The sequence below is a fragment of the Oncorhynchus mykiss genome, chromosome 18, assembly GCF_013265735.2.
Source record: "Oncorhynchus mykiss isolate Arlee chromosome 18, USDA_OmykA_1.1, whole genome shotgun sequence".
Classification (NCBI taxonomy): Eukaryota; Metazoa; Chordata; class Actinopteri; order Salmoniformes; family Salmonidae; genus Oncorhynchus; species Oncorhynchus mykiss.
In genome coordinates, this window is record NC_048582.1 from 54,432,433 (window position 1) to 54,460,001 (window position 27,569).

The window sequence follows — 27,569 nt, forward strand, 5'->3', positions numbered from 1 at the left end:
CACTGAGATGACAACTTTTTGATGTACAATCTATTCAATTTCTGACTTGTTTTCCCCTCTTTCATGGGTGTTGTCATACCTGTCCTGGTTCTCCCTTCAACCACCAGGCTACACAATAAAACAAAGCTTTAATATATGTAGTAATCTGACGGTTGGTTTTGGTCAAGAAGAAAGATCTCGTCTGCCAGAAAACCGCCAATGAATCATAAAAACATATTTCATTCAGGAACAATGGAACTGTTTTCATTGTAGAATCATTCCAACACTCCACAACGGAACGTGAAGGCCATGAGAGAGAGCGACTGACTACCTGTAATGGTGTTGTGTTGGGAATTACATTGCCATGCATTGGAGTTTATATGCAAATTGGCAGTTGAATTAAATGTGGTGAGTTTAGTAGGTGTGAGGGTTGACATGCGTTATGGCATTCAGGCCAGTCAGTATACAATATAAAGCCTTGAGCAGGTGGCGCTTGAGTTGCCAAACCCCCAGCTGTGCTGTTTGTATGTTGGGCTGGGATCAACTTACTGTGGATTTATATTGTAGCCCACACACACACACACACACACACACACACACACACACACACACACACACACACACACACTCATAAGGGCCGTAAATAAGTCAGTGGGAAGGGACTAAAGGTTACATCTGTCAGCATTTTTTTGTCCCCTTGACAACGTCTGTTCTAGAAGTGTCTGTATTAATAATTTATCGCCATGACAACATAAATACCTGGATAATGTATTCAGTTACATCTAGAATGGTTGTGAGCATTACTAAAGATTATAATTTCAGGGGGTAGATCAGCTTTAATATTGAAGATAGATAGATTGTAGCTTCCATCAATGTAATTGTCTGGATCTTTTCCAATCCCCCATATATTTTGGGGGATATAGATATATATCTATCCAAAATGTTAGTCCTGGCCTTATCTAACCTCCACCTCTCCCATCTGTTTCTGATGTCCATCCAGTTTAATTTATATTTGCCATATATTTTTAACTGTACTATTTCACAAAATTTCTTGACCTATTTTACAGACCCCGTATGTTTTACATTTATTGTGTTGTTATTTGTCCCACCCTTCAGCTCCATTCAACCCTTCCTATCTCTTAACACCATCCATATTGGATTTCTATTTGACATATATTTTTCAACTGTGCTGTGATGCTTCACAAAAGTTCTGAACCTTTCTATTCTCATAGTTCTACAGATTGTAAATTAAAATAGCATTTTTGCTAAAAGTATACTATTGATCGATTTGACTATGACTTTTCAAATCACCCAGTATTGCTATCTGCAGCATTAGCTCCAGGTAAATGTTGCAATTCTAAAGCCATTCCTGGACCTGTGACCAAAAATAAATGATCTAATGACTCTGCCTCTTCGCAGATAAATCTGCAGAGCTGGGAAGGTTGTATCCCCCATATACAGTTGAAGTTGGAAGTTTACATACACTTAAGGTCATTAAATCGTTTTTCAACCAAGCCACACATTTCTTGTTAACAAACTATAGTTTTGGCAAGTCGGTTAGGACATTTTACTTTGTGCATGATATGTAATTTCTCCAACAATTGTTTACAGACAGATTATTTCACTTATAATTCACTGTATCACAATTCCAGTGGGTCAGAAGTTTACATACACTAAGATGACTGCCTTTAAACAGCTTGAACAATTCCAGAAAATTGTCATGACTTTAGAAGCTTCTGATAGGCTAATTGACATCATTTGAGTCAGTTGGAGGTGTTCTTGTGGATGTATGTCAAGGCCTACCTTCAAACTGAGTGCCCCTTTGCTTGACGTCATGGGAAAATCTAAAGAAATCAGCCAAGACCTCAGAGAAAAAATTGTAGACCTCAAGGGACCACGCGGCCATCATACCACTCAGGAAGGAGACATTTTCTGTCTCCTAGAGATGAACGTACTTTGGTGCGAAAAGTGCAAATCAATCCCAGAACAACAGCAAAGGACTTTGTGAAGATGCTGGAGGAAACAGGAACAAAAGTATCTACATCCACAGTAAAACGAGTTCTATATTGACATAACCTGAAAGGCCGCTTAGCAAGGAAGAAGCCACTGCTCCAAAACCGCCATAATAAAGCCAGACTACGGTTTGCAACTGCACATGGGGACAAACATCATACTTTTTGGAGAAATGTCCTTTGGTCTGATGAAACCAAATAAAACTGTTTGGCCATAATCACCATTGTTATGTTTGGAGGAAAAGGTGGGTGCTTGTAAGCAGAAGAACACCATCCCAACCGTGAAGCACAGGGGTGGCAGCATCATGTTGTAGGGGTGCTTTGCTGCAAGAGGGACTGGTGCACTTCAGAAAATAGATGGCATCATGAGGCAGGACAATTATGTAGGTATATTGAAGCAACATCTCAACACATCAGTCAGGAAGTTAAAGCCCGGTCGCAAATGGGTCTTCCAAATGGACAATGACCCAAAGCATACTTCCAAAGTTGTAGGAAATGGCTTAAGGACAACAAAGTCAAGGTATTGGAGTGGCCATCACAAAGCCCTGACCTCAATCCTATAGAAATGTTGTGGGCAGAACTGAAAAAGCGTGTGCGAGCAAGGAGGCCTTCAAACCTGACTCAGTTACACCAGCTCTGTCAGGAGGAATGGGCCAAAATTCACCCAACTTATTGTGGGAAACTTGTGGAAGGCTACCCGAAACATTTGACCTAAGTTAAACAATTTAAAGGCAGTGTTACCAAATACTAATTGCGTGTATGTAAACTTCTGACCCACTGGGAATGTGATGAAAGAAATAAAAGCTGAAATAAATCATTTTCTCTAATATTATTCTGACATTTCACATTCTTAAAATAAAGTGGTGATCCTAACTGACCTAAAACAGGGAATTTTTACTAGGATTAATGTCAGGAATTGTGAAAAACTGAGTTTAAATGTATTTGGCTAAGTTGTATGTAAACCTCTGACTTCAACCGTATATAACGTTCTATTAGTTGCAAGAATTTAGTTAATTAATTGAAATTGGAAGTTTTGAATCCAGCGTCGTTTTGCGTGTCAATTCATAAACCATGTGCCATGGAATGGGTACATCGAAAATCTCTTCCCAACTATTTTGCAATTGATATGACACAGCTGTCAATTTTTTGGTCTTTCAATTAAACTGGTATAATTTTTTATTTATCACAGTTTTCTTCAACCAATTTTGGTCTTTAATCTAGGGCCGATAGACAAGTTCCTTACTTTTTCCCCCTTCCACTTGCCATTTTTGTGGTAATGCTGCAATTAGTTGTAATTTTGGGTAGAACAGACATTTCCATATATTTGTGTTAGCTACACGTGTGACAACTCCACCAGTCCTATTTATGATAGAATTTACAAAGATTATACCTTTTTTTATGTAAGTGAGATGTTTTAATCTGAATAAAGGGGAAAAGGCCATTCTTGAACATGGGGTGAGACATTCTTACTAATTTGCTAGAGAACCAGTTTGGATTTAAGTATAACCTTTGTATGACTGACACCTTCAGTGAGAGGTCTAATGCTTTAATACGAAATAATTTCTTCCCTCGAAATTCATATTCATTATATAAATAGGCCCTTTTAATTTTGTCTGGTTTGCATTCCAAATAAAATGTAATCTTTTTTGATCATATAATTTTAAAAACGGGTCGCTAGGTGTAGGTAAGACCATAAGCAAATAGGTAAACTGTGATATGACTAAAGATTTAATCAGGGTGATTTTTCCACAAATAGACAGTTATTTTCCTTTAGATGTTATCTATTTTTGCTACCTTTCTATTAAAATGTGTTGGTGTGAGATCATTAATTTATTTCGGGATATGTACAGTGGGGAGAACAAGTATTTGATGCACTGCCGATTTTGCAGGTTTTCCTACTTACAAAGCATGTAGAGGTCTGTAATTGTTATCATAGGTACACTTCAACTGTGAGAGACGGAATCTAAAACAAAAATCCAGAAAATCACATTGTATGATTTTAAAGTAATTAATTAGCATTTTATTGCATGACATAAGTATTTGATACATCAGAAAAGCATAACTTAATATTTGGTATAGAAACCTTTGTTTGCAATTACAGAGATCATACGTTTCCTGTAGTTCTTGACCAGGTTTGCACACACTGCAGCAGGGATTTTGGCCCACTCCTCCATACAGACCTTCTCCAGATCCTTCAGGTTTCGGGGCTGTCGCTGGGCAATACGGACATTCAGCTCCCTCCAAAGATTTTCTATTGGGTTCAGGTCTGGAGACTGGCTAGGTCACTCCAGGACCTTGAGATGCTTCTTACGGAGCCACTCCTTAGTAGTTGCCCTAGCTGTGTGTTTCGGGTCGTTGTCATGCTGAAAGACCCAGCCATGACCCATCTTCAATGCTCTTACTGAGGGAAGGAGGTTATTGGCCAAGATCGCGCGATACATGGCCCCATCCGTCCTCCCCTCAATACGGTGCAGTCGTCCTGTCCCCTTTGCAGAAAAGCATCCCCAAAGAATGATGTTTCCACCTCCACGGTTAGGATGGTGTTCTTGGGGTTTAACTCATCCTTCTTCTTCCTCCAAACACGGTGAGTGGAGTTTAGACCAAAAAGCTCTATTTTTGTCTCATTAGACCACATGACCTTCTCCCATTCCTCCCCTGGATCATCCAGATGGTCATTGGCAAACGTCAGACGGGCCTGGACATGCGCTGGCTTGAGCAGGGGGACCTTGCGTGCGCTGCAGGATTTTAATCCATGACGGCGTAGTGTGTTACTAATGGTTTTCTTTGAGACTGTGGTCCCAGCTCTCTTCAGGTCATTGACCAGGTCCTGCCGTGTAGTTCTGGGCTGATCCCTCACCTTCCTCATGATCACTGATGCCCCACAAGGTGAGATCTTACATGGAGCCCCAGACCAAGGGTGATTGACCGTCATCTTGAACTTCTTCCATTTTCTAATAATTGCGCCAACAGTTGTTGCCTTCTCACCAAGCTGCTTGCCTATTGTCCTGTAGCCCATCCCATCCGTGTGCAGGTCTACAATTTTATCCCCGATGTCCTTACACAGCTCCCTGGTCTTGGCCATTGTGGAGAGGTTGGAGTCTGTTTGATTGAGTGTGTGGACAGGTGTCTTTTATTCAGGTAACGAGTTCAAACAGGTGCAGTTAATACAGGTAATGAGTGGAGAACAGGAGGGCTTCTTAAAGAAAAACTAACAGGTCTGTGAGAGCCGGAATTCTTACTCGTTGGTAGGTGATCAAATACTTATGTCATGCAATAAAATGCAAATGATTTACTTAAAAATCATGCAATGTGATTTTCTGGATTTTTGTTTTAGATTCCGTCTCTCACAGTTGAAGTGTACCGATGATAAAAATGACAGACCTCTACATGCTTTGTAAGTAGGAAACACTGCCGAGTTTGCAGGTTATCAAATACTTGTTCTCCCTACTGTATACCGACTATGTCCACATCACCGTCAGACCATTTTATTAATAAACTACACGGTAATGTAAAAGTAGTATTTTTTTGTGATCCAATACATAATATAGTACATTTATCATCATTTGTTTTTAATCCAGAGGTTAGAAAAAGTATTTAGATCCTCTGAGGCTGTGGATCCAAGTAGTGTATTTAAAGAAAACATGAATCATCAGTGTACCATGACACCTTTTTGTTTTTAAGCCCGGATTTCTACTCCTTTAATATTATTGTTGGATCAGATTTTAACAGCTAACATTTCGATGGCAATAATAAATAATAGATATTTATAAATAAACAAAGGCCTTATCAAAGTCAACTATGAATACCAGGCCTGGTTTCCCAGATGTTTCATATTGTTCTATTGTTGCCAGTGCTTGTCTTGTATTATCTTCAATGTATCATCCATGTAAAAAAAACAACCTGACTGATTGGGATGAATAGTATCCAACACTACCGTTTTTAATACAATGCGCTGTACATTTTGCTAGAATTTTTCCATCACAACACTGAAGTGTAAAAGGTCTCCAATTTATTTTAAATGGACTGGATCTTTATATTTACTACTTGTATCCTGTTTCAGGAGTAATAAAATCAGACCTTGTTAGTGTCTTATAATCTATCATTTATATAGGATTGGTTAAAGCATGCTAATAACAGTCCTCTGAGTCTATCAAAAAAAGTTTGGTATACATCCACTGGTACGCCATCCAGCCCTGTAGTTTTCCCAGCCTTAATTAAAGGCTTTAATTGCACAGAAGAAGTTCCTCCTCTGTAATTTGGCCTTCGCATGAGTCATTCTGTACAGATGTTAATTTTACATTATTAATAGGAAAAAAATCCATACAATTAGCTTTGGTTAGTGGAGATGGAGGAGACTGAAACTAAAACATATGCTTAAAGTACTTCCTCTTTCAAAATATAGTTTGGTGAATCATGGGTGACCCCATTTGTAACTAACAAGCCTCAGTAAATTATTTTTGGTAGAATTTCCATGTTGAAGATTAAAAAATAATTTGGTGCATTTCTTTCCCCATATTCCATCCAGTTCATTTTATTTTTATCATGTATTACACTGGATATTTCTTGAATAAGTTCCTGTTTCTTTTTGTGTTTCCTCTAACTTACTCTGTGCCTCTATGGTAGAGTTTTTATTGCTATCTATCTGTTCTGTTAGTCCTTCAATTTCCTTTGTTAATATGGTCTCATTTGACCTAAATTGCTTTTGATTTATAGATGAGAACTGAATTGCGTGACCTCTAAAGGCACATTTTAAAAGTGTCCCATACAATAAGGTAATCTGCTGTACCTATGTTGTGGAGTAAAAAGCCTTCTAATTTCTTCTGTCCTAGTTAACTTGTTTTTATCATCCAATAGGCTTTGATTACATTTCCAATATCCTCACCCACGTGGAAAATCTGTAAGAGTTTTATATATATATATATACACTGCTCAAAAAAATAAAGGGAACACTAAAATAACGCATCCTAGATCTGAATGAATGAAATATTCTTATTAAATACTTTTTTCTTTACATAGTTGAATGTGCTGACAACAAAATCACACAAATTATCAATGGAAATCAAATTTATCAACCCATGGAGGTCTGGATTTGGAGTCACACTCAAAATTAAAGTGGAAAACCACACTACAGGCTGATCCAACTTTGATGTAATGTCCTTAAAACAAGTCAAAATGAGGCTCAGTAGTGTGTGTGGCCGCCACGTGCCTGTATGACCTCCCTACAACGCCCGGGCATGCTCCTGATGAGGTGGCGGATGGTCTCCTGAGGGATCTCCTCCCAGACCTGGACTAAAGCATCCGCCAACTCCTGGACAGTCTGTGGTGCAACGTGGCGTTGGTGGATGGAGCGAGACATGATGTCCCAGATGTGCTCATCAATGCCTTCCTCTTGCAGGAACTGCTGACACACTCCAGCCACATGAGGTCTAGCATTGTCTTGCATTAGGAGGAACCCAGGGCCAACCGCACCAGCATATGGTCTCACAAGGGGTCTGAGGATCTCATCTCGGTACCTAATGGCAGTCACGCTACCTCTGGCGAGCACATGGAGGGCTGTGCGGCCCCCCAAAGAAATGCACCCCAAACCGGTCATGCTGGAGGATGTTGCAGGCAGCAGAATGTTCTGCACGGCGTCTCCAGACTCTGTCACGTCTGTCACATGTGCTCAGTGTGAACCTGCTTTCATCTGTGAAGAGCACAGAATTTGCCAATCTTGGTGTTCTCTGGCAAATGCCAAACGTCCTGCACGGTGTTGGGCTGTAAGCACAACCCCCACCTGTGGACGTCAGGCCCTCATACCACCCTCATGGAGTCTGTTTCTGACAGTTTGAGCAGACACATGCACATTTGTGGTCTGCTGGAGGTCCTTTTGCAGGGCTCTGGCAGTGCTCCTCCTGCTCCTCCTTGCACAAAGGCGGAGGTAGCGGTCCTGCTGCTGGGTTGTTGCCCTCCTACGACCTCCTCCACGTCTCCTGATGTACTGGCCTGTCTCCTGGTAGCACCTCCATGCTCTGGACACTACGCTGACAGACACAGCAAACCTTCTTGCCACAGCTCGCATTGATGTTCCATCCTGGATGAGCTGCACTACCTGAGCCACTTGTGTGGGTTGTGGACTCCGTCTCATGCTACCACTAGAGTGAAAGCACCGCCAGCATTCAAAAGTGACCAAAACATCAGCCAGGAAGCATAGGAACTGAGAAGTCTGACCGCATTCTGATTACTAAAGATTTGTAAATGGTAGGAGTTAACTTATAACTGGGGACATTCATTCAGCAGCCAACAACAAAAAGGTTTATTTACATTCATTGATATCATAAATAAGAGTGTAGCAGGCTTCTTCCAGAGTTTGAACAGTTTTTATGGCTGTCAGGAGTGGCGAGACCAATATGCCTGTAGCGTGGGTTTGGAAGACTGTAAAGATGGTAAATCCATGAAGGAATCAATCCGTGATGCTTGAAGAACCCATCTTGCTATTTTAAATGGATCCATATTGTTAGAATCCCATGGTCTTCTCTATGCTACACACACACACACGTACAAACACACACTTTAATATAATGCATTGTCCAAACTACTATTCAATGCTCTTAAGGCAGTGTTCATGTTCAGTGTTGTTCTGGAAGGGATTTGGTATTTTGAAGCTAATCCATAGCACCTCTACGACTGATCGCCACACTGCTAGTCTAGCCGCGGAAACCGCTCATTGATTATATTGACCGATTTTGCATTATGTTCATCCTCTGTAACCAATAAATTATTCTAGTTGACCAATAAAGTTTCAGACAGACAGTGTCACAAAGTTCACAAAGGCTCACTAATGAGGTGGTGGAGTTTCTCAATATGACCCCTCTTTAGCTGGTCCTAGATTTGTTAGTGCTACAGCCAACTCCTATGGTTGTCATCAAACCAAACTGATCTGGGACCAGGCTAGATTAGTCTTTAGCTGGGATGAAAACAATCACTTTCATCTTGTGATCTTAATGAATATTTAGTTGGGGCAGTCTAATATTTACCTTAAGATAATTACAGCTATCACTACCAGCTGTGCTCAATCTATGGATTTAAGTGGTTCCATTGAGCAGGCCCATCATTCAGCTTAATGGCAAATGAGTAGTTAGTGTGTTAGTAGTAGTTAGTGAGGCTATAATGAGATGTTAGCAATATATTGATGTCTTCATACCCCACTAACATTAACAGAGAGGGAGGGGTATCACTGACAACCTTCTAGTCATGTCCTGGTCAGGGGCAAAGGCATTATGGCATTGGGTGGGCATTAGGCTTTGTTGACGTGTGTGTCCTATTAAAACGAAACCTGCGTAACATGTACTTCTCTCTAATTACACCCATCAATTTACTACATGGTTGTGTGTGTGTGTGGCGTAGTGGGTGAATTGAAATGATTGATCTCTGTCACAATGAAAGCCTTTATTAATTAAAATGGAGATGTATGAATTAAGAGCGCCACATGAGGGTGTCATAACAGTCCCTGATTTTAATGGTGCGCTGACGCTCATCTATCTTATCACAGTTTAGCATAATGGGCTTCGGGACAAGGCTGTAGGGATACTTTGGAGGGAAGCACACACGCACACATGCAATGTGTTTTGTCAATTGTCACTCTCCTCCACCACAACATGCCAAAATGAGATATGGAACCCCCTGACTGCAATGCCAGATGCCTTGCCCCCCCCCCCCCCCCCCCCCCCCCCCCCCACACACACACACACACACACTTGAAAGTTTTCCTCATGACATTTGTTATGTGATCCAAAGTAATATTTGCATATTTGATGTGAAGTCCCTCATACATCAATATTGTAGTAATTCCATTCTTGATTGAGACCTGCAACAACTTGCTCCCTAACACTAGGTCTAACCTAAACCTACTCCAGGGCCTGTACTCACAAAGTCTCATAGAGTATGAGTGCGGATCAAGGACCAGTTTTGCCTTTTAGATACAATAGTAAGATGACATGGACACTCCTACTCTGAAACACTTAATGAATACAGAAACAGGCTTCGGCAGTGCAGTTTTCACCAGGAGGAGGAAGTAGAAATGAGAGAAATTTAAGATGACTGTGTTTCTGGAAGAACTCCCACAGACTCTCTCAATCATATTTCAAAAAAGAAATGGAGCAATTTATGCTGTCCTTCTCCACATCAGCCTCTCCAGAAAGAGAGTCAGAATGGCTTATTGCCATAGAATGACAAGCATCTGGATAACAGAACGTGGCTCGTGGCCCAAACAGAGTGTATGATTGCCAAAGTATTTTTAAGGCCGAGTAGCCGTGTATCTGACGACAACAATCAGCTGCAACGTTTTCAGGATGCAAAAAGTACATTGACTGTAAGAGTTGGAAATATGTAAATGAGGATACAAAATTATAGTTCACAAACAAGAACAAAAGCACTTAAAATGCTTGTGGTGGGGACCATACCCTCGTGCAGATTCTTAGATGAGATTGTTTTCACCCACACAGGCAGCTGCAAGCCCCTCTAACCCCACCACCTCCTCCCCCAGGTATCAGGCGTCAACTTCAGTAGCCGATTTTCACGTCCAAAAAGCTGTTATTCTTTATACTGTCATTGAATACACACCATAATAAGAAGTGAATAGCCAATTAGTGGTTTGTACACTAGACAATGCTGCCTGTGTCCTTAGGGATAGAAACACTCGGCCACCGGAGATAGTCTAGTGTATTTAGCATGGCAGCAGTATGTCATTTTAATTCTAAAGAAGAAGATAATCATTGCCTTGTATGAATAATTATGTTTGAATGTAACGTGATCGCATGATTGGAGCTTTCAACTCATGTTCCCATGCCAACAACAACCACTTCACACAATCTTATTTCTCGCTCAGCATTTTACTCGTGCAGAGAAATTCAGTGTTCCTATAGCCAACAGCTCTGTTATCAATAAAGCTTCACAATACTGTGCAGAGAATTCGATTTGGCTGCTGGGGGGCATGGAGACCCACAGCTCCACAAACCATTGACAACTATGTGCCGTTTTTAACCTCCCTCGCCAACAGCCAATGAAATTGCAGGGCGCCAAATACAAATCAACAGAAATCACATAAATCAAATTTCTCAAACATACATGTATTAGGCACCATTTTAAAGATACAATTCTCGTTAATCCAGCCACAGTGTCTGATTTCAAAAATGCTTTACAGCGAAAGCTCCACAAACGATTATGTTAGGTCACCACCAACTCACAGAAAAACCCAGCCATTTTTCCAGCCAAAGAGAGGAGTCACAAAAACCACAAATAGAGAGAAAATTAATCACTAACATTTTGATGAGCTTCATCAGATGACACTCATAGGACTTCATGTTACACAATACATGTATGTTTTGTTCGGTAAAGTTCATATTTATATCCAAAATTCAAAAACCCGAGAAAAAATCAAAACAGAGTGGGAAATCTGAGGTTTGTAGTTTTTGAACTCACCCCTATCGAATACACAGTGGGATATGGGTTATTTTGCACTTCCTAAGACTTCCACTAGATGTCAACCGTCTTTAGAACGTTGTTTCAGGCTTCTACTGTGAAGGGGGCCGGAGGGGAGCTGTTTGACTAAGGGGTCTGCCTACAGCCTCGTTCTCAGTCACATGCTTTCACTTGAGAGGTAGCTCTCGTTACATTCTATACTTAGTTTGACAAGTTTCTTCCACCTGTAATATAACTAGTGGACATAAATGGACAGAAATGATGGACATTATCGAACAAAACAAGCATTTATTGTGGAATTGCGATTCCCCTGAGCGCCGTTCTCAGATTATGCTTTTTCCCCAAAGTAAAAAAAAAAAATCTGACAGCGGTTGCATTAAGGGAATGTTAAATATTAACTTGTTTATCGTAGTTGTAATCTCGTCACCTCTCGCAGAGCATAGTCGGAACAAACAAATATGATTATTACATGCAAAAATTGGACACATTTTAGCTCTATCATCAAAGTTATAGTCCAGCAAGTAAACTTTTATGATCAGTAACCATCAATTGATCATGTCATTTTAGATATGTAAGGGTAGCCTCTTGATATCTCTCTATTGTCCACCATTAATTGAATATTTGAGTGATATAAAAGTAAAGTATACAAAATCAAATCAAATTTGATTTGTCACATACACATGGTTAGCAGATGCTGCGCCTTCTTCACCACGCTGTCTGTGTGGGTTGACCAATTCAGTTTGTAGTCGTTTAGAGGTAGTCGTTTAGCTCAGTTACCTTAGATTTCTTGGGAACAGGAACAATGGTGGCCCTCTTGAAGCATGTGGGAACAGCAGACTGGGAAAAGGATTGATTGAATATGCCCGTAAACACACCAGCCAGCTGGTCTGCGCATGCTCTGAGGACACGGCTAGGGATGCCGTCTGTGCCTGCAGCCTTGCGAGGGTTAACACGTTTAAATGTTTTACTCACGTTGGCTGCAGTGAAGGAGAGTCCACAGGTTTTGGTAGCGGGCCGTGTCAGTGGCACTGTATTGTCCTCAAAGGGAGCAAAGAAGTTGTTTAGTCTGTCTTGGAGCAAGACATCCTGGTCCGTGACGGGGCTGGTTTTCTTTTTGTGATCCGTGATTGACTGTAGACCCTGCCACATACCTCTTGTGTCTGAGCCATTGAATTGTGACTCTACTTTGTCTCTTTACTGACGCTTAGCTTGTTTGATTGCCTTGCGGAGGGAATAGCTACACTGTTTGTATTCGGTCATGTTTCCGGTCACCTTGCCGTGGTTAAAAGCAGTGGTTCGCACGAAACTGAAAATTAAATTGAAATGCTGCCATCAATCCACGGTTTCTGGTTTGGGAATGTTTTAATAGTTGCTGTTGGTACGACATCGCTGATGCACTTGCTAATAAACTCGCTCACCGAATCAGCGTATTTGTTATTTGACGCAGTGCGTAACATTTCCCAATCCACGTGATTGCTTCAATCTTGAAGCGTGGTATCTGATTGGTCGGACCAGCGTTGAACAGACCTGAGCGCGGGTGCTTCCTGTTTTAGTCTCTGTCTATAGGCTGGGAGCAACAAAATGTAGTCGTGGTCAGCTTTTTCAAAAGGAGGGCGGGGGAGGGCCTTATATGTGTCGCGGAAGTTAGAATAACAATGATCCAGGGTTTTACGAGCCCTGGTAGCACAATCAATATGCTGATAGAATGTAGGGAGGCTTGTTTTTAGATTAGCCTTGTTAAAATCACCAGCTACAATGCATGCAGCCTCAGGATATGTGGTTTCCAGTTTACATAGTCAAATAAAGTTTGTTCATGGCCGTCGATGTGTCTGCTTGGGGGGGAATATATGCAGCTGTGATTATAATCGAAGAGAATTCTCTTGGTAGATAATGCGGTCGACATTTGATTGTGAGGAATTCTATGTCAGGTGAACAGAAGAACTTGAGTTCCTGTATGTTGTTATGATCACACCACGTCTCGTTAATCATAAGGCATACCCCCCCGCCCCTCTTCTTACCAGAAAGATGCTTGTTTCTGTCGGCGCAATGCGTGAAGGAACCATCTGGCTGTACCGACTCCGATAGCGTGTCTCGAGTGAGCCATGTTTCCGTGAAGCAAAGAACTTTACAGTCTCTTATGTCTCTCTGGAATGCTACCCTTGACCGGATTTCATCAACCTTGTTGTCAAGAGACTGGACATTGGCGAGTAGTATGCTCGGGAGCGGTGCGCGATGTGCCCGTCTCCGAAGCCTGACCAGAAGACCGCTTCGTCTGCCCCTTTTACGGCGACGTTGTTTTGTTCGCTGGCTGGGATCCGATCCATTGTCCCGGGTGGTGGGCAAAACAGAGGATCCGCTTCGGGAAAGTCATATTCCTGGTCGTAATGATGGTGAGTTGACGTTGCTCTTATATCCAGTAGTTCCTACCGAATGTATGTAATAAAACCTAAGATTACCTGGGGTACTAATGTAAGAAATAACATGTAAAAAACTAAATACTGCATAGTTTCTTAGGAACGCGAAGCGAGGCGGCCAGCTGTCGGCGCACTTGCACAACAAGTATGAGTGTTTTAAGGTTAATTTCCCATCCTTTGTGGACTCTGCCAGTCAAGCAGCAGAAGGGCCCATTTGCCGATGTAACGTTACTGTTTGTTAGCTGATAACGTTTACTTTGCAAGCTAACGGTAGAAACGTGGTACAGTTGACTGAACAAAGTAGACTTTTTTTTCTCTAACCAATGTAGGCCTACCTAGCAAAGTTAGCTAACATTATCCCCTGTTCAACATTGTTTTTAAATAATGTTTAATCACGATTCCTGGCACCTGTTTGAACTTGTTATCAGTATAAAAGACACCCGTCCACAACCTCAAACAGTCACACTCCAAACTCCACTATGGCCAAGACCAAAGAGCTGTCAAAGCACACCAGAAACAAAATTGTAGACCTGCACCAGGCTGGGAAGACTGAATCTGCAATAGGTAAGCAGCTTGGTTGAAGAAATCAACTGTGGGAGCAATTATTAGGAAATGGAAGACATACAAGACCACTTATAATCTCCCTCGATCTGGGGCTCCACGCAAGATCTCACCCCGCGGGGTCAAGAACGGTGATCAAAAATCCCAGAACCACACGGGGGGGACCTAGTGAATAACCTGCAGAGAGCTGGGACCAAAGTAACAAAGCCTACCATCAGTAACACACTACGCCGCCAGGGACTCAAATCCTGCAGTGCCAGACGTGTCCCCCCGCTTAAGCCAGTACATGTCCAGGCCCGTCTGAAGTTTGCTAGAGAGCATTTGGATGATCCAGAAGAAGATTGGTAGAATGTCATATGTTCAGATGAAACCAAAATAGAACTTTTTGGAGTGTTTGGAGGACAAAGAATTCTGAGTTGCATCCAAAGAACACCATACCTACTGTGAAGCATGGGGGTGGAAACATCATGTTTTGGGGCTGTTTTTCTGCAAAGGGACCAGGACAACTGATCCGTGTAAAGGAAAGAATGAATGGGCCATGTATCGTGAGATTTTGAGTGAAAACCTCCTTCCATCAGCAAGGGCATTGAAGATGAAACGTGGCTGGGTCTTTCAGCATGACAATGATCCCAAACACACCGCCCGTGCAATGAAGGAGTGGCTTCATAAGAAGCATTTCAAGGTCTTGTAGTGGCCTAGCCAGTCTCCAGATCTCAACCTCATAGAAAATCTTTGGAGGGAGTTGAAAGTCCGTGTTGCCCAGCAACAGCCCCAAAACATCACTGCTCTAGAGGAGATCTGCATGGAGGAATGGGACAAAATACCAGCAATAGTGTGTGAAAACCTTGTCAAACGTTTTCTTTAAGTCTTCACGTCTGTCATTGCCAACAAAGGGTATATAACAAAGTATTGAGATAAACTTTTGTTATTGACCAAATACTTATTTTCCACCATAATTTGCAAATAAATTCATTAAAAATCCTACAATGTGATTTTCTGGATTTTTTTTTCTAATTTTGTCTGTCATAGTTGAAGTGTACCTATGATGACAATTACAGGCCTCTCTCATCTTTTTAAGTGGGAGAACTTGCACAATTGGTGGCTGACTAAATACTTTTTTGCCCCACTGTATATGTGGAATAATTGGAAATGTGTAGACTATGCTCTTCAAGAGGTGATATTAAAACCAAATAGTTGTCTATAGCATTTATTTAACAATATCTTGAAAACGGCACGTAGTTGTCAATGATTTTAGCGGAGCTGGGGTCTCCCTGCCCCCCAGCAGCCAAATGAAACGCTATTGTGACGTTTTATTAATAACGACCTATTGAGGAAGGATGACACTTTTATCCAAAGTGACTTGTGTGTATGATCCCTGTGGGGATTGAACACACACCAATGGTGTTACTATTGCCCCTCTCTACTGAGCGTAGGACCACATGTAGTTCCTTTGCTTTAAGTACACTGCGTAGTCCTCCCACTCAGAAAAACCACGCTCAGTGTCTTTTTACCTCCGAATCCAATAAGATGTTTGATTAAGGCCTGGTGGGCCTCTGTGGCGTCCAATCAAAACAAGCAGTGGAGGACAGCCACAACAATACAGGCCAGGCATTAGACCAAATATCTACTTCGAGAGCCAAGAAGCTTCCAAACATACATTTTAAAAGGGACAGAATCCTATGTTTGCTTGCCAGCATCTACACACTTAGACCTAATAATAAAAGGCTAACAGAGCGCTGAAGATGACAGAATCTTTCCCTCCTCCTCCTCCTCCTCTCTCACTTCTTGTTGTAAGTTGGCTGTTATCTTGTTTACACTTGCATTAGCAACCATTTTGATTTGAAACCATGGGAAGAAAACAGCCTTTAAAAATTGACTGCTCAACCTTACACCCCATATACAGTGCCTTCAGGAAGTATTCACAAATTTTGTTGTGTTACAGCCTGAATTTCAAATTGATTAAATGTTTGTCACTGGTCTACGCACTACCCCATAGTGGAATTATGTTTACATTTTTTCTTTTACAAATGAATTAAGTGAAAAGCTGAAATGTCTTGAGTCAATAAGTATGCAACATCTTTATGGCAACCCTAAATAAGTTCAGGATTACCAATTCACCATGAGGCCAATGCTGACTTTAAAACATTTAGAGACTTCAATGGCTGGAGAAATCTGAGGATGGATCAATAACATTGTAGTTACTCCACAATACAAACTTTATTGACAATTGCAACAAGGCACATGTCTGTGGAAAGAACTGCAAATTGTTGTATAGCAATGATCAAAAACCAATTTGACAGAGCTTGAAACGGAGCTTCAATTTTGAAAAGAATAATGGGCAAATGTTGAAGAATCCAGGTGTGGAAACCTCTTAGACGTACACAGAGACTCACAGCTGTAATCACTACCAAAGGTGCTTCTACAAAGTATTGACTCGGGTGGGAATACTTATGTAAATTAGATTTCTGTACTTCCTTTTCAATACATTTGCACACATTTCTAAAAACATGTATTCACTCAGTCATTATGGGGTATTGTGTGTTGATGGGTGGACATATTTATTTAATTTGTTTTGAGTTCAGGGTGTAATACAACAAAATGTGGAACATTTTGAAGGCACTGTAATTGCTAACCACAGCCCCTAGCATACACTCCATCAGGGTCTTAGCGGGAATGGAGGACGACTCCGCTGTTCAATACATTTTGTACAACAGTAATTGCTTTCCGCCTCCTACCATAATGGCCAAAATAAGATAGCTGTGTGGGGTATTGTATTGTTGGGGATCTGATTCATTCTACCACATCCCTTTGTTGTGCTGCAGACACATTAGTCATTTAGCTCGACCTACAGCCAAACCAGACAAGTTAGTCATTTAGCTAGATCTACAGTCAGACAGAAGGGTAGAGACAGGGAAGGGTTAATGCATACCGTTTCAGCCACCATGGTCTCAAGTTCAGTTTTCCTTAAGACTGATGATGCTCCTCCTCACACACGCCACACGTGCACACAAACAGAGACACCTTCCTGTTTCCTCCTGCCTGTAACAACAACAGCTTGCAGGGGGTTCAGAGCGGGCCGTGAGTCTCCTATCTGCTAGTCGTTTGGTCAGCTGTTTCTTTCAGGGCGGTAGTGTGACAGCTGGAACTGTCACCCCCCCCCCCCAACCCTCTTCAGGGGACTAACGTGTAGTGTTATGTGGGCCACCTCTGGTTTTTCTTCCTTGCCTTCAAACCAAACCCTCAAGTGCAAGTTCAACTTTTATTTGCCATATGATAAATATATTATTACTACATAATCAGATTAACACTATCAATACTACCTGCCTGGCTCCTAAACGCTCATATTTTTTAAAACCACATTAAAAACAGCAAAAGGTTAACAACAAATGTGTACAAATATGCTTTTATACACCAACCAGTGATGATTGATTGCTTCCTCCCAGTCAGCTTTAGCTGTAGCTTGCTGCTTTTTCCTGCCTCAAGTAAACAATGGAGTGTGTTAGTCTCAGTCAGCACTACAGCGCAGCCCAGCAGCATCTGTGGGAGAGGTTGTTGTGATTCTGTTTCATTCTCTGAACTTTGCTCCCGTTGGAGAAAGGAGAGGAGGGAGAGAGGGCTTGTGGCTTGTAGTGTTCTGCCAAACTCTTGAGGGCTGCCTGCCTGGCCTGTGTTTTACTATGGGGAGTAAACGGCATATTGATGGTGCTGCTGGAGGGAATAAGGGAAGGAGGGAAAGATGATGGCTTTGGCATTACCTCACAGCAAGCTGCTTGAGGATGTTTACCAGCACAGCCTGAGCTGCTATGATGTACTTTTTCTCTTCCTCCCTGTATCGCTCCCTCCTTTTCTCTGTCTCACTCTCTCTTTCAATTTAAGGGCTTTATTGGCATGGGAAACATATGTTTACATTGTCAAAAGGGAAAATAAATAAACAGAAATATGGGTGGTGTTTGTTCTTCACTGGTTGCCATTTTCTCGTGGCAACAGGTCACAAATCTCGCTGCTGTGATGGCACACTGGTATTTCACCCAAGAGAGAGAGACTCCTATAGCCCATTCTGTTGTTCTCAGTCACCTCTGTCTCTTTCTTGTAGGCTCTCCCTCGGTTTACCTACACTCTCTTTCTCTCCCCTGTTCTCCCTCACCTCTCCTGTTCTCCCTCACATCTTTCTTTCTGACAGCTGTGTCTACCTGTCACTGTCACCCCAGGAAATAAGTAATTCCCTTTCTCACTGACTGAAACACTGCACCCACGCACAGACACATGGATACACATACATACACACAATAAAGGAATGCACAAACTTGCATAAAAATGCCCAGTTTCCCACACTGCAATCTACACAAACAGTGGTTGTGGTTGAAGAAGGCAGAAAGCTGATTTTCATACCGTCATACTGTTTCTATACCATACTGGGGTATACGGTATTACGGGAAGTGCACAAAAGGGGTGCTTTTTAGAAGGTACCGAAATACCCCTGTGTACGGTATAAATGGTATATTGCCTAAGCCTAACACACAGACTCTTCTCACCCCCTGGAGGGAGGGGCCAGGGCCTGCTGCTCATAAAAAACCCTGCTGGTCCTCTCTTAAACAATAAGCACAACACCAACTCTCCTTCCTTCCTTCTCTCTCCCTGCTTCCCTCCCTTCCTCTCTCAATTTACTCCAGCTGAGGGGATAAGCGCCCACTCTCCTTCTCATTCTCTCTTCCCTTCCTCTCCCTTTTCCCTCCCTCTCTTCTTCCTTCGCTCTCTTTTTTTCCTTTGTCTCCTCATGTTTTTTCCTCTGTAAGAGAGATGAAACTCCACCGCTGTGCTGTACGGAGGCTTTATTGTACAGTCTCATTACTATAAGGAGGCCAAGGAACACCAGTTATGTTCTATCTGGCTGAAGGCATCTGATGTTGTTTGCTATCTGAAGGAATGTGCTGAAAGTCTGAACACACACACACACACACACACACACACACATATCATGGGCAATGACACATGAATGACAATGTAAACAAACACATGTATGATCATATAAAAACATGCAAGGTAGTTACAGGCACAGACAACGTTGTTGTTTACTTGCTTGGTCTCAGACCACTTGGTGATAAGAAGTAATCCTGGAATACATAATTAGTAGGACTAGGACCTGTATAAACTGTGGTTCGAGCTCTGAATGCTGATTGGCTGTTGGGCAGTCCTCTTCTCTCCTCTTCAAAATTCATGGGAACATTCAAATTTAGCATGGGAAACATGGAACATTGCCAAAGCAAATGAAGTAGATGATATACAAAAGTGAAATTTACAGTAAACTTTACGCTTACAGAAGTTCCAAAAGAATAAAGACATTACAAATGTCACTTCTCTCTGTCTGTGTGTGGTGTATTAATCAGAGATGGAGACTGAGTTGTGTTGGAGGCTTTATCTTCTACCTCTTCAGGCCACTCTCTGCTTTCCGAGCTCCTTCCTGTGGTGGGGTGTTGTGGGTGTGAACCTGGTGACCCAGCCTCCTGGGTGATAAGCCCTCATATAGACTACCTGCCTGTGAAAGTGTTTCTACACTTTAGGTACAGGATCGTTTTACTACCCCCAGGCTGTGCTGAAGTGATATTCACTGATAGGGGCCTGCTATATAACCCATCTACCCATGTCCTCCCCCTCCGAGGTGTAATTTATTTACCAATTATTTTAACAGGGTGTTCCATTGAGACCAGGGTGTCTTTCACAAGGGAGCCTGCATACACATAATTTAGAAAATATAATATGATACTAAAATTACAAACACATTAAAAACAATTACATTCCTCAGCAAGGAGGTCCCCACTCAACATCTTGAACTGCCAGAGAGGCACCAGAACATGCAGTTGTAGGGAACTCTATTCCAAACATGGGGTGCAAAGAAATTAAAAGCAGATTTACCAAACTCTGAGGAGACCAAAGGTGATTTCCAGGGTATGGTAACTTGTACATCTAAATGTAATGAATGAAGTTAGGTACGGTGAGTTTTTTTGAGAGCTTTATAAATATAAACAAGGCAATGAATTGGTGAGACTTCAAAGATGGCCAGCTTAATTTCTGGTAAATAATGCAGTGATGAACCTGTCACCCATAATAAAACAAGGTGCGCTGTGGTAAACTGCATCTAATGGATTTAAAGACATGGCAGCTACATCCATATAGATAATGTCACCATATAGATAATGTCACCATATAGATAATGTCACCATATACAGTGGGGCAAAAAAGTATTCAGTCAGCCACCAATTGTGCAAGTTCTCCCACTTAAAAAGATGAGAGAGGCCTGTAATTTTCATCATAGGTGCACTTCAACTATGACAGACAAAATTAGGAAAAAAAATCACATTGTAGGATTTTTAATGAATTTATTTGTAAATTATGGTGGAAAATAAGTATTTGGGCAATAACAAAAGTTTATCTCAATACTTTGTTATATACCCTTTGTTGGCAATGACAGACGTCAAACGTTTTCTGTAAGTCTTCACAAGGTTTTCACACACTATTGCTGGTATTTTGGCCCATTCCTCCATGCAGATCTCCTCTAGAGCAGTGATGTTTTGGGGCTGTTGCCGGGCAACAAGGACTTTCAACTCCCTCCAAAGATGTTCTATGGGGTTGAGATCTGGAGACTGGCTAGGCCACTCCAGGACCTTGAAATGCTTCTTACGAAGCCACTCCTTCGTTGCCCTGGCGGTGTGTTTGGGATCATTGTCATGCTGAAAGACCCAGCCACGTTTCATCTTCCATGCCCTTGCTGATGGTAGGCTTTGTTACTTTGATCCCAGCTCTCTGCAGGTCATTCACTAGGTCCCCCCGTGTGGTTCTAGGATTTTTGCTCATCGTTCTTGTGATCATTTTGACCCCACGGGGTGAGATCTTGCGTGGAGCCCCAGATCGAGGGAGATTATAAGTGGTCTTGTATGTCTTCCATTTCCTAATAATTGCTCCCACAGTTGATTTCTTCAAACCAAGCTCCTTACCTATTGCAGTTTCAGTCTTCCCAGCCTGGTGCAGGTCTACAATTTTGTTTCTGGTGTCCTTTGACAGCTCTTTGGTCTTGGCCATAGTGGAGTTTGGAGTGTGACTGTTTGAGGTTGTGGACAGGTGTCTTTTATACTGATAACAAGTTCAAACAGGTGCCATTAATACAGGTAACGAGTGGAGGACAGAGGAGCCTCTTAAAGAAGAAGTTACAGGTCTGTGAGAGTCAGAAATCTTGCTTGTTTGTAGGTGATACTTATTTTCCACCATAATTTGCAAATAAATTCATAAAAAATCCTACAATGTGAATTTCTGGATTTTTTTTCTTCTAATTTTGTCTGTCATAGTTGAAGTGTAACTATGATGACAATTACAGGCCTCTCTCATCTTTTTAAGTGGGAGAACTTGCACAATTGGTGGCTGACTAAATACTTTTTTGCCCCACTGTAGATAATGTTACCATAGTCTAGGACCCGTAGGAACATTGATTGAATGAACTGCTTTCTACTTTTAAGCGAGAGGCAGGACGTCTGTCTATAGAATCCACTTTTTTTCTCCACTTCTTCACCATCTTATCCACATGCTTTCTAAAAGACGGCCCGTCTATCCAGATGCCAATATATTTGTAAGCAGGGACACGATCAATGTGGGTGCCATCCAAAGTATAAATGCTTAAATCATTTGTCATTTATATGCCCTCTAGAAAACCACACATCATTTTTCCAGCATTCAATGCTGGTTTAAGATGAAAGGTTTTCTGTAAAACCATGACGGCAGACTGTAGATCAGACAGAGCTTTGTCAACAGAAGGGTCAACACAATACACAGCAGTATCAAATGCATACAAGTGAAGGTTACCATTTTTTAGTTACAGACAAACCATTGTTTATATAAATAGCAAAAAGTACAGGTGACTGGGCAGGGCTTGACATTTAGATAAATTTGCTAGCGGCAAGCCGGTGGCTTTCAAAGTTACTGGCCCCAACATTTGCCTAAATGTTGTGCACATTACCTCATCTTTCTCTGTTGCTTCATTTCTTCCTCGCTCTCAACAGATAAATGAAATGTTTCACGTTTACATGCGCACAGTATTCCAGATAGTAACTCATATCCGGCTTAAGGTCTTATTCGTGATAAGCTTTTTACGTGCACATGAGTATCCCTGTAACCATGAATAAACAGAATATTCCTCTTTTTAAATTCATATGGGTTAAATGGAATACTAACTGAAATCTGGACGCTGACTAATAGGCCTATAACCTCTCACATGTAGTGTAATATTATATTCAACTCCTATAATAACAATTTGTGCATTTCTTGCAGTGAAATTGTTCATGTTAATTTTGTCTTGCGAACAGAAATGGAGAAATATAGTTTCCCTCTTTCAGCATCTCTTGAGAAAACGCAAACGTACGTGTAATGTGTTATCTTTGACACTGTTTGGTATTTCAACCACATAAAATATGCACCCAAGAAACAAACGGTCTTATCAGAAACATGTTTTGTCATTTTCTCAGCTTTTTCAGGGGGTAGATCAGCTTTAATGTAATTGTCTGCATCACTTCCAATCCCCCATGTATTTTTGCTTAATTTTTATACAGTACCAGTCAAAAGTTTGGTTACACCTACTCATTCAAGGGTTTTTCTTTATTTGTACTATTTTCTACATTGTAGAATAAAAGTGAAGACATCGAAACTATGAAATAACACATATGGAATCATGTAGTAACCAATAAGGTGTTAAACTACAATTGCCTTGATGACAGATTTGCACACTCTTGGCATTCTCTCAACCAGCTTCATGAGGTAGTCACCTGGAATGCATTTCAATTAACAGGTGTGCCTTGTTAATTTGTGGAATTTCTTTCCTTCTTCATGCATTTGAGCCAGTCAGTTGTGTTGTAACAAGTTAGGGGTGGTGTACAGAAGCCAACCCTAGTTGTTAAAAGACCAAATCCATATTATGGCAAGAACAACCCAAATAAGCAAAGAGAAGAAACACGAGCAATGGACATTAGACTGGTGGAAATTTGTTCTTTTGGTTTGGAGTCCAAATTTGAGATTTTTGGTTCCGACCGCCGTTTCTTTGTGAGATGTGGTGTGCGTGAACAGATTATCTCTGCATGTGTATTTCCCACCGTAAAGCATGGAGGAGGAGGTGTTATGGTGTGGGGTGCTTTGCTGGTGACACTGTATGTGATTTATTTAGAATTAAAGGCTCACTTAACCAGCATGGCTACCACAGCATTCTGCAGTGTTATGCCATCCCATCTGGTTTGGGCTTAGTGCGACTATCATTTGTTTTTCAACATGGCAATGAGCCAACACACCTTCAGGTTGTGTAAGAGCTAATTGACCAAGAAGGAGAGTGATGGAGTGCTGCATCAGATGAACTGGCCTCCACAATCCCCTGGCCTCAACCAAATTGAGATGGTTTGGGATGAGTCGGACCGTGGAGTGAAAGAAAAGCACCCAACAAGTGCTCAGCATATGTGGGAACTTCTTCAAGACTGCTGGAAAAGCGTTCCAGGGGAAGCTGGTTGAGATTGCCAATAGTGAGCAAAGCTGTCATCAAGGCCAAGGGTGACAATTTGATGATTCTCAAATATAAAATAGATTTTGATTTGTTTAACAATTTTCTTTTGGCTCCTACATGATACCATATGTGTTTTGATGTCTTCACTATTATTCTACAATATAGAAAATAGTACAAATACAGAAAAACCCTTGAATGAGTAGGTGTTCTAAAACTTTTGACTGGTAGTGTATATACATTTCACATTATGTTTTACATTAGTTATCTTGTTATTATTCCCAACCTTCAGCTCCATTCAACCCCTCCCATCTATCTCTTAACACCATCCATATTGGTACCGAACCTTTCTATCCTCATCATTTATAGACTTTAGATTAAAATTAAATATTTTTGCTAAAAGTATTATTATATTAATGATCAATTTTATATCACCCAGTATTGCTATCTGCAGAGTTAGCTCCAGGTAAATGTTGCAATTCTTTAACTATTTCTGGACCTGTGACCAAAATATTGGTTGCAAGAATTTTGTATAATAATTTAAATTGAAAAATGTGTTGTTTTGAATCCGGCTTTGTTTTCCGTGTCAGTTCAAAAACCATGTGCCATGGAATCCTTACATCGGAAATCTCTTCACAATTTTTTTGCAATCTATATGGCACAGCTGCAGTTGAAGTTGAAAGTTTACATACACCTTAGCCAAATACATTTAAACTCAGTTTTTCACAATTCCTGACGTTTAATCCAAGTAAAAATTCCCTGTCTTCGGTCAGTTAGGATCACCACTTTATTTTAAGAATGTGAAATGTCAGAATAATAGTAGAGAGAGTGATTTCAGCTTTTATTTCTTTCATCACATTCCCAGTGGGTCAGAAGTTTACTTACACTCAATTAGTATTTGGTAGTATTGCCTTTAAATTGTTTAACTTGGGTCAAACATTTCGGGTAGCCTTCCACAAGCTTCCCACAATAAGTTGGGTGAATTTTGGCCCATTCCTCCTGACAGAGCTGGTGTAACTGAGTCAGGTTTGTAGGCCTCATTCCTCCTGACAGAGCTGGTGTAACTGAGTCAGGTTTGTAGGCCTCATTCCTCCTGACAGAGCTAGTGTAACTGAGTCAGGTTTGTAGGCCTCATTCCTCCTGACAGAGCTGGTGTAACTGAATCAGGTTTGTAGGCCTCTTTGCTCGGACATGCTTTTTCAGTTCTGCCCACAAATTTTCTATAGGATTGAAGTCAGGGCTTTGTGATGGCCACTCCTATACCTTGAATTTGTTGTCCTTGACTTTGTTGTCCATTTTGCCACAACTTTGGAAGTATGCTTGGAGTCATTGTCCATTTGGAAGACCCATTTGCGACCAAGCTTTAACTTCCCAACTGATGTCTTGAGATGTTGCTTTAATATATCCACATAATTGTCCTTCCTCATGATGCCATCTATTTTGTGAAGTGCACCACTCCCTCCTGCAGCAAAGCACCCCCACAACATGATGCTGCCACCCCTGTGCTACACAGTTGGGATGGTGTTCTTCGGCTTGCAAGCCTCCCCCTTTTTCCTCCAAACATAACGATGGTCATTATGGCCAAGCAGTTCTATTTTTGTTTCATCAGACCAGAGGACATTTCTCCAAAAAGTACAACGTTTCCCCCCATGTGCAGTTGCAAACCGTAGTCTGGCTTTTTTTATGGCGGTTTTGGAGCAGTGGCTTCTTCCTTGCTTAGCGGCCTTTCAGGTTATGTCGATATAGGACTCGATTTACTGTTGAGATAGATACTTTTGTACCTGTTTCCTCCAGCATCTTCACAAGGTCCGTTGCTGCTGTTCTGGGATTGATTTGCACCTTTCGCAACAAAGTACGCTCATCTCTAGGAGACAGAACGCTTCTCCTTCCTGAGCGGTATGACTGCTGCGTGGCCCCATGGTGTTTATACTTGCGTACTATTGTTTGTACAGATGAACGTGGTCCCTTCAGTCATTTGGAAGTTGCTTCCAAGGATGAACCAGACTCGTGGAGGTTACAATTTGTTTTCTAAGATCTTGGCTGATTTCTTTTGATTTTCCCATGATGTCAAGCAAAGAGGCACTGAGTTTGAAGGTCGGCCTTGAAATAGATCCACAGGTAAACCTCCAATTGATTCAAATTATGTCAATTAGCATGTCAGAAACTTCTAAAGCCATGACATAATTTTCTGGAATTTTCCAAGCTGTTTAAAGGCCCAGTCAATTTAGTGCATGTAAACTTCTAACCCACTGGAATTGTGATACAGTGAATAATAAGTAAAATAATCGGTCTGTAAACAATTGTTGGAAAAATTACTTGTGTCATGGCCAAAGTAGATTTCCTAACTGACTTGCCAAAACTATAGATTGTTAACAAGAAATGTGTGGAATGGTTGAAAAACCAATTTTAATGACTCCAACCTAAGTGTATGTAAACTTCCGACTTCAACTCTAATTTGTTTGGTCCTTAAATGAAACTGGTATAAATTTTTATTTATCACATTTTTCTTTAACCAATTATGGTCTTTAAACAGGGCTGACAGACAAGTTTCCTACTGTTTCCCCCTTCCACTTTCCTCTTCAATTTTTGCGGTAATGATGCAATTAGTTGGTTGTAATTTTCGGTAGAGCAGACATTTCCATATTTTTGTTAGCTGCATGTGCGCCAGAACTCCACCAGTCCTATTTATGATGTAATTTACAAAGATTGTGTTTATACATACATACATACAGTGGGGCAAAAAAGTATTTAGTCATCCACCAATTGTGCAAGTTCTCCCACTTAAAAAGATGAGAGGCCTGTAATTTTCATCATAGGTACACTTCAACTATGAAATGGTTGGAAAATGCTAGTATGAGAAGAAAAAAAATCCAGAAAATCACATTGTAGGATTTTTAATGAGTTTATTTGCAAATTATGGTGGAAAATAAGTATTTGGTCAATAACAAACGTTTACCTCAATACTTTGTTATATACCCTTTGTTGGCAAAGACAGAGGTCGAATGTTTCCTGTAAGTCTTCACATGGTTTTCACACACTGTTACTGGTATATTGGCCCATTCCTCCATGCAGATCTCCTCTAGAGCAGTGATGTTTTTTGGCTGTTGCTGGGCAACTGTCCTCCACTTGTTACCTGTATTAATGGCACCTGTTAGAACTTGTTATCAGTATAAAAGACACCTGTCCACAACCTCAAACAGTCACACTCCAAACTCCACTATGGCCAAGACCAAAGAGCTGTCAAAGGACAGTTTTTTTATTTTTATCAATTTGCAAAAATTGCTAAAACCTGTTTTTGCTTTGTCATTATGGGGTATTGTGTGTAGATTGACGGGGAGAGTAAACCTGTTTTTGCTTTCTCATTATGGGGTATTGTGTGTAGATTGACGGGGAGAGTACGGCTAAAATTGCTAAAACAATGTCAAGGGGTTTAAAGACTTTCCGAATACACTGTAGAACTAAAATAAAATGCAGTGGCTTTAGCTTTTCTTCACAAGGATTGAATGCTTATGTGGGTCTGAATAAATAATAGCCTGGCGCGATGGGACTTTCTCTATCTTTCAAAGTCCCCAATTAGTTATTTTGGCTGCTGTTTTTAACATTCAGCAAACAAGAGCAAGC

The 27,569-nt window shown here is 41.1% G+C and overlaps 1 protein-coding gene across 1 annotated transcript in view; it reads left to right on the forward strand.

Moving 5' to 3' along the window:
* LOC110496545 (zinc finger protein 704) overlaps positions 1-27,569 on the forward strand; it is a 98,154-nt gene that overhangs the window by 19,663 nt on the left and 50,922 nt on the right. The gene's annotated exons all lie outside the window — the stretch shown is intronic.